The following is an 8352-nucleotide window of genomic DNA, read 5'->3' as shown; positions in this document are numbered from 1 at the left end:
CCAGCAAAAAGTTTTAGAATTACTAAATTCTAAGGATGGAAAAAAGATCTCAGCAACGAGAAATACAGGGGCAAGAAACACCTTTCCTGTTAGCTAACCAGGACATCCCTACACAGTTTTACCCCTGTAAAAATGTGTGCTCATATTGTGCTTTTTGCTTACTGTGCCCCCAATTCTCTTTGCTGCTCTCAGGATGCAATACTCCACTTTTTACTTTCTTGTATTAAAGAGCATTTGTTTCAGTGGGTCTAGTTTGCTAATTGAGCTATTTTACACTGTCTGACTTCTCTTCCTCATCTATATTTAGTTTTCCCAGTTTCTTGAGATCTTTGATTTGTACCAAAAATTATTAAGTAATGACTTAACATTTTCTTCCTGGACAGAGATGAAAATGTAGAATGATATCAAATCTGGCACTGATCTCTGCAGAAAATAACTAGAGAAGTCACATGGTAAAGATTTCTTATGGCCAACATATTAGTAATTACAGCAGGGTATCAATTCTCAGTTTAATGGGCATAGGCTTTTTTGCCAGCAATGGTTGCTAGATTTTTTCTGTCCAAACATTCCACAATACCAACAGAAATACCTCACAAAAGTCTATATATTTGCTTTTATCAACCAGACTAGAAATTGACATCAGCAAAGCATTGAATCAGGTTTATTAAAGAAAATTTGTTTTCTAATAATTAATATAGAATGACACTGTCTGTTTTCCTTCTTCTTCAAGCAACTCTTATAGGACTTGTGGGTATATGTAGCAGTCAAGAAGTGATGTTATTTACATTGTATCACATATGAACAATCATTTCCTTTACATTATTATTTAAGAGAAATGTTAGATCCAGAACAAAGATGTTTGATGAACATTTTCTCCGTCTTTGCTTAGACTTTTATTATCTCCAAAGGATAATGACTGATAATAATTAGATTATAAAAATCCTTTATTGCTTTTAGATTTACTTCCATGTGGGCACAATTCAGATTTGGGAAGACATTCAAAACGTTCCTAAAGTCATCCTTGTACTAATGTTCATGTTCTGATAAAGCAGAATTCCTTTGAAAAGGTCTAATGATTTTACACAGTCTATCGACTTTCAGTTCTAAACTGCAAGAAATTTTGACTTCAGACAAAAATTTACCTAGGAAGATCACCTACAGTATAAAGGCTCTCCAGTGTCATTAATCTTCAGTAGCCCCAGTGTACCTATCATATCCACAAGAAAAATAAGCAAAATCAAACCCTTGAAAAAGTTTCGTACTAGGTAAAATTTTTACCTACTTCTGTGGAAAAGGTGTAAACCACCCTATCTCCTGGCATCTGAAATTAGACTTCAGGGAGTTTCGACCTCCCTATGTGGGAGAGACATGTTCATGCTGTAAACAAGTCAGATGTCAAAAGAACAAATGGATGACACATGGGGTGCTGGGTTAGGGTTCAACCGTCAAGTTTTGGCATTATGTGGCAATGCAAAAAGTTCCCTACTCCTACATGTCTGCACCATCCACGCAACTCCTCTGCTGAGCTGCTCCAGCACAGCTGAGAGAAGGACCTTTTGGTCCCTGGAAAATGTGATGCTCTTTATTTTCAATTCTACACAACTGCTGTGTTGTACCAGGGCTAAACAAACTACAAATACAAGCGTGATGTTGGTTTTCTCCATCAGGTCACTGAAAATTTTCAAGAAGACATATTAATTTAAAAAAAGAGAAAATTAAAATATTTGTACTAAGATTGAATAGGAACACAGGTAAAAGAACCTAAAGTATATTTGTTATCAGAAGCAAAAGTGCCATATAAATGAGAATTAAATAGTTCTTGGATTAGCTTATATACAGGAGGGAAGAAAAAAAAAGCTTAAGAAGAAATTATTTTTTTTTCTTTTTCTAATTAAAAGAAATAAAAAATTACAAATTTACAGTAGACCAAATAGCATCAGCCTCTGCTGTGGGGTGCTCCATGGTGACCAGAAGTCAGCATGACCACACCTATACTTGTCTATGCTTGCTGAATCCTGGGGCAGGTTGCTGGGTTCCCCTTGTCCAGCACCTAGCTTCTTTGCAAGCTCAGCCCAGATTTGGGCTGTGTTCAAATGTCAGGAGTCCCATCAGCAGTCATTCCCAGGTGGTGGGATCCCAGGTGTGGTGCTGCCACAGAGCAGCTGAGATACGTGGCAGCTCCCCTGGACAGAGCATAGGATAGCCTGTCCCCAGAGGACAAATGAAAAACCCTTCCTCTACAGGGGATATTTCTTTATCTGGGAAAGAAACACACCCCAGCCCCATTCAGTGGTGGGCTGGTGCTGGAGCTGGCTTTGGACATAATCCAAGGGAAGTCTGTTAAGACTTTAACTCAAGAGAAACATCCTTTTGGATTTCCCTGTCCCTCTCAGCTCCAAGGACTTTAGGATGCAGCTTGAAGGACTATGGATACCTCAGGAACATTTTTCTTCATCAGATGCATCATGCCTGATAGGTCTGAAGAGGAATTTTTCCCTTTGGAGGCTCTGTCTGGGGAGAGTCTGAGTGGTGCTTTTACAAGGTGGTGTGCAAAGAGGGGGTTTCCCACTTGTGACCACAGGAGATTATTGCCTGCATAAAAAGAGTTAGTTACAACAACAGCACCTGTTGACTCTCAAGGCAGACTGCTGGGCAGAATCTGGGTGAACCAGCCAGGGTTTCACAGCAGTGTCCAGGTGCTTGGGCAGTGTGGTGGTGCTGGCACCTGGCACCTCACCTTTGGCAGGACTTCCATTTTTTTCCCCATCGCCATGAATTTTTTTATGCCAGCAAACACCAGCACAGCCACTTTACCCTTAAGTCCCCATGTTTGTAAGCTGAGGCATTTATTTTCTGCCAGGATACTCAGGCAGGTCAGGGTATCCATACCTGTCCAGCGATAGCCTGAGTGCAGGGCCAGAGGACTTCCCATGGGCTCAAAGCAGTATGGAAAATTGGGAAAGTCAGCTCATTGAATCCTATTTTCACCCCAAGCTCAATGAAGCCTCACAAAATAACAGCCCAGAGTCTTTAAGGTATATGGCAAAGCCTCTTGAAATCTCTTTGGCTGCTGCTTCCATAAACACAGTCTTGGCTGAATCTGCTGGGGGTTTCTTTTTCAGGTTTTGTCACATATTCTGTGAATTTTGAAAGCCAATGTCTCAGAAAGTCCCCAGACAAGTGTGTTTCCAGCACGGGAGGAAGAAACACCTCAGCAATATATCTCCTGCTCAACCTAGCCATTCACTCCAATCCAAAATGCACAGTGAAGCAGGATTTAGATCTTAATTTCTAACCACGGACATCACCCCAGTCACCCATAAATAGACAAGCTTTTTTTGCCATTAAAGTCTGGTTCATCCATTCATCTCTTTTCAGAAAGATTCTCTAGAGAGCTGGAGGCATGAGTGTGGATGGACACATTTACACTGCACCAGTCACCTGGGGCAGACCAATGTGCAGAGCAGTTCTTAGCCTTGCCCACAATGAATGAGTCATGGTATCTATGCCCTACATAATTCCAGGCTTTGAAATTTCAAGGGAGTTGTAATTATAAATTTAAGAGACACCATTTTGCAGAAGAAATTTTTCCTGAAAAATTCTGTTCAGTATGAAGAAAGAGAAAGCAGACAGTTTTTGTTGCTGTGTTGTTTTTTGGAAGGTTTTTTTCAGACTGCAGATTATCATTGTAAAGTTATCTCTGTCAAAACTTTTCCCAATATTATTGTACACATAAGTCAAAACCTTAACATTAAGTCCTTACCTGGCACAATACAATATTAATGAAAGGCTGGATAAGAGGACAGGGTATATTTGCATTGTATCTTGCCTTCCTCCGTAACTAACTTAAGTTACTTAACCAAAGAAACTGGTAACAGGAAAATGAGGTCCTGCTTTCAACATTACATATCTTGTCACCAGAAAGAAGTTTATCACATAAAGATAATAACTGCAATTACAAAGCCATCTTCTCACTGAATAACAGTGAGAAACAGGAAAAGATAAGTCACACCACACCCAGAAACTTCTCTTGCAGGTGATTTTTTTCCAGCCTTCAAACATTCACTTTAGTCCCCCTACTTCTAGTTAAACAAAGACCATGTGAAAAACTGAATTTAAAAATTTACCCTTAAATACTCACCCAGACTGTATGAGTCTGCCTTCATGCCCATCAGCATTGCAGTGCATGGGCTCCTCTCAGCAGAAGATCTGCCCCTGTCCCACCTCCTCTGCCCCTCCAGGCATGAAGCAATGGGTGGGATGATGTCCCACCAGACCACATTGCAGCACCCCTGCTGCTTTGCTTGGAGTCTCTCCAGAGGAATATTGCTACAAAAGCACATTTTATTTCATTTGATCAATACCCATTTGAGTGTGATGGGGGATTACTTCACCAGATGTACCCTACTTTTCCCCTGAGTATAAATTACCCATATTCCTCCCCACCTCTTCTCAGTAAGACACAGGGGAAACTAGCCACTGGTGATATCTGCACAGATTTCATGCGGTTTGTCATCACAAGACAGGGTTCAGTAGATTGTGCAGCTTTTTGCTAGACTGAGTGGTTTATTCTGATTTCTGTCTCTTTGCTTGTTTTCCCCTCAAAGTTTAGGATTTCCAAAGATGGATGTTTTAAAAACAATTCTGCAAAATTTAGATGGTATCTTTCCCCCTTAAAAATCTTTCTACTGAAAATCTAAGTTGGAAGTATATAATGGTTCATGCAACCTCTTCCTTTCCCATGTGAAAGTCATTCTTGTTCCTCAGACACTTTATCTAGGTACTTTTCACATTTCTATGTACCTTAGGTGGAAACACTCACACATTAGTCTCAGTTATTCTTTATTTCAGTTCATGATGAGTTGCTTTAGACACACTCTTATCTCCAGCCACATCTCTCCAAGCAACATGAAAATATCGTCGTATTTTTTCAAAATGTCACAGGTACTTTCATACATTGCAAAAGTGATTGTGGCCAGAAGATGTCAGATGGGAAGCAGGCCTTTGACTGGGGCAGCACATCCTGCACACTATCTGATGTCCTCAAAGGATGCCTTCAGTTCCCACTGCTCCACTGCCATCCAGGGGCTGGTAGACCTGCAGAGCTTTGCTGTGAGCATGGTCTCCTGTCTGCTCTGGCATTTCCATGTCTCCGTGATAGTGTTTCCAATGCCAGAAGCTGGCTGTGCTCCGAACTGAGCCGGCTCAGGCATCAGGGCAGTGCCCGTGGTCGGCACAGCTGCTGTCGTGCAGTGAGAGTTGTCACACTGGCAGCTAAAATAAGTTTCCTAGTGGGCAGATTCTCCTTCCTAGTTCCTCTTTTAGCCTTTTTTTTTTTTTTTTTTTTTTTTGCCTCCCCCTTGCTTGTCACAGCCTTCTGCCTGCTTGGCCAGCAGCTGGCCTGCCTGCTTGCCTCATTTCATTTTCCCCCTGCAAATGAGCACTTTGCCCTGTGGCCAGCCACCAGCCAGCCCTGTCCCAAACCCGGCTTTCCAAGTCAATCCTTGCTGGCGCATCCTGCTCTCCACAGCCGCTCTGGGAAGCCCGCAGCATTTCACAGTGGCTGCCTGTCTCTGCTACTTCTCAGTGCTTCTCTCCCTCTTTAAGAAGGTGTGGCATCAAAAGGGAAGAAGCGTTTGCCTTTGTTCTAGGAGGTTATTTAAGGCTGCCTGCTGCATATGTAAGAAATGTTTCCACCAAGTGATTAGCAGCCTACCCAGCTGTGAGTATCTTTTTTCACCACGTACTTGGGAGCACACCCAGTCTTTTGTTTTGTGCTGAGCCATTTGCACTTTCCCCTGCAGTTCTTTTCAGCAGAAAGGGCCGAAGGCATGCTTATCTGGGAAGAGCCATGCAAGTGCCCCCGGAACAGCTGGCCCCAGGTGAGCTGCATCCATTCCTTTGCCCCACGTGGGGCAGACAGAAGGGGCTCCATCTCAGCTGGGCAAGGCAGGGCTGGCTCTCGCACTGTCCCACTGCACTGCCTGTGTTTCAGAGAATGTGATGTGAGTGAACCTTCACCTTGTCCCTTGCTAGCCAGAACAACCAGCACTACAACTGCTCTGGCACAAGATGAAGTTCTATTTCTAATCATAACAAAAACAGGAAACTTTGTTACATAACGGGGAACGAAAGAAGTAATTTTCTAGACTTCTAAGAGAAACAATCTAGTCATCTGTAATCCTCTACAGACATTTTCTATACTGCCTTTTCTGAGCCATGCCCTCCCCAGAGGCAGCAGGTGCCCTCTCTCCCTCTGCACTCAGACTGTGCAGAGTGCTTCCACATGCCCCATGGAGCCAGCAGCCCACACGTGTCCTTTGAGAGATGCTGGGCTCTGCTCACATGGCCAAGGCTAAAAATGGCACAAGACCTTGGGAGAATTATTCCCTTAAGAACCTCTTCCTGACATTTTACTATACCTTTTTCTGTTTGTTTCTTTGGGGTTTTTTTGGCTTGAGAAGTAACATAGCTACTATTTGTAAATGTTTCCTCCTTCTTCAATAACGTTCTCCATGTCTTTTCAGTGTCTGTTGAAAGCAGAGGAAAATACCACAGGCTTCAGTAGCTATCGTGCATTATAGAGTTCAACAAAATATTCACATACCACAGCAATGAGCAAGATACAGCAATGGAGGCTACAGCTTGATCTTCAGAGCTTCATGAGAAATCATACCCATGTTTCTTTCTAAAAGTGAAAAAAAAAGAGGCATAATGCACTCTATGAGAAACAGGTAAACAACCCATACTTCCCCAAGTATTTAATTTATGGACTGCACTGTGGTCAGCTTGAAGGAGGCAGACAGTCAGTGCCAGCTTTCCCAGTGAGCAGTCACTCGGAATTCCTCAGGTTCAAACCCATCACTCTGAGGGTTGGGTTACCAGCACAGCAGAGGAAGGCACATTTACCTAAGCCTCCTCATTCATTGATTAAAACAGCAAAAGGAGAAGATCAGAGAGGAACCTCTTTTCAAATTTCATGCAAATTTCAGTGTTGAGACTGTGAGTGACCCAAAGAGCCACTAATACAATCCCAAGGGGCATCACAAGCCAGACAAGATGTTGCTTGTCAACACACTTCAGCTCTTCCATAAAGAAAGCCAGAGAAAACGCCACAGCAGCACTCTGCCTCTCTGCCTGCAGTTTTACAACTTGACATCCTTTTCCTTAGGAAGGTGTCACCTTCACCCACTTACAGAAAACCACACAGAACTGACCTGGCTTCACTTGCAGCATGAAGTCTTACGCTGCCATCCTTAAAATTTAGTTTCAAGAAGCAAGCCAGTACCTGGGTTAAGACCACAAGCTTTCCAAAAACACTTCCTCTACACTTCAAACCTTGATTGTTGGTGGAACAATTCGATACCAAAGATAGCAAATGCTTAAAACTACAAATACAAAGCAGCAAGGGGTATTGTGTGTGGTTGAATAAGGGGAAGTACTTGACCTCGTGGCACCCTTAGTTCCAGATGAGCAGTCCTGAGCCTTTTGAATCAGTATCTGACAGCTTGCTTTTTCATCAGTGTTCATCCTTGAGGTTATGTGTCATATTTTTAACGAAATAATAATAACTTCATATAAACATTTGCTGATGGGTATTGATGACAGCTGCTAAAGGAATGCAGAACAAGCAGTGTGTACCCACAAAAAGCATGGTACAGCTGCTGCAGCCCCTTCAAGCCACAGAGAGAAAGAGGGAAAAAGTGAACAAAGTATTGGTTTTATGGAGAGAGGAAATAATCACTGGAGTTCAGTTTCCAAGGAATATAGCGTTTAGATGAATCCTATCTAGAGGCCTGTGAATAAGATGATTTTGTGAGTTTGGGAGAATGTGTGGCAGTTCTTAAGTCTCCCATAGTTTTCCTATATAACCTAGACAAGTCATTTAACCTGTCAATACTTGAGTTGTTGATGTTTTTTAAATAGCATTCCTAGCAACACTGCTCTGCATAGCATTTTCATTCACTAGATCAGGTGCTTGAGATATTCTGTATAAATGTGTGTTATATATGCACACCCCATTCCATCTTCTGGTGCAGCAAACAAAAATTACTCTCACCTCTTGAAGGTACAATGTTTCTATAAGAGAAGATGTCCAGAACTAGACTCATAGCTTGCAAGCACTAAAGGAAGGTTCATAATCACAACTCACTTTCTATTTGGCATCATAAGTTTCATCTAGGACTGACTAAACAGAGATGCAAGATTAGCTTGACAGCCTGTTAAGAAATCCATCATTTCCCCATTTTAGCAGGCTGCAAGTATGTGTTTTCTCCAAATTTGCATTAATCTTGCTCTTGTTATTAGAAACAACAGACAGAACTTGGGACACTTACTGGCAATTGACAGAAA

This window comes from Oenanthe melanoleuca, chromosome 3 (genome assembly GCF_029582105.1).
Source record: "Oenanthe melanoleuca isolate GR-GAL-2019-014 chromosome 3, OMel1.0, whole genome shotgun sequence".
Classification (NCBI taxonomy): Eukaryota; Metazoa; Chordata; class Aves; order Passeriformes; family Muscicapidae; genus Oenanthe; species Oenanthe melanoleuca.
The sequence above is the reverse complement of the archived record's forward strand: the minus strand, read 5'-3'. Positions refer to the sequence as shown.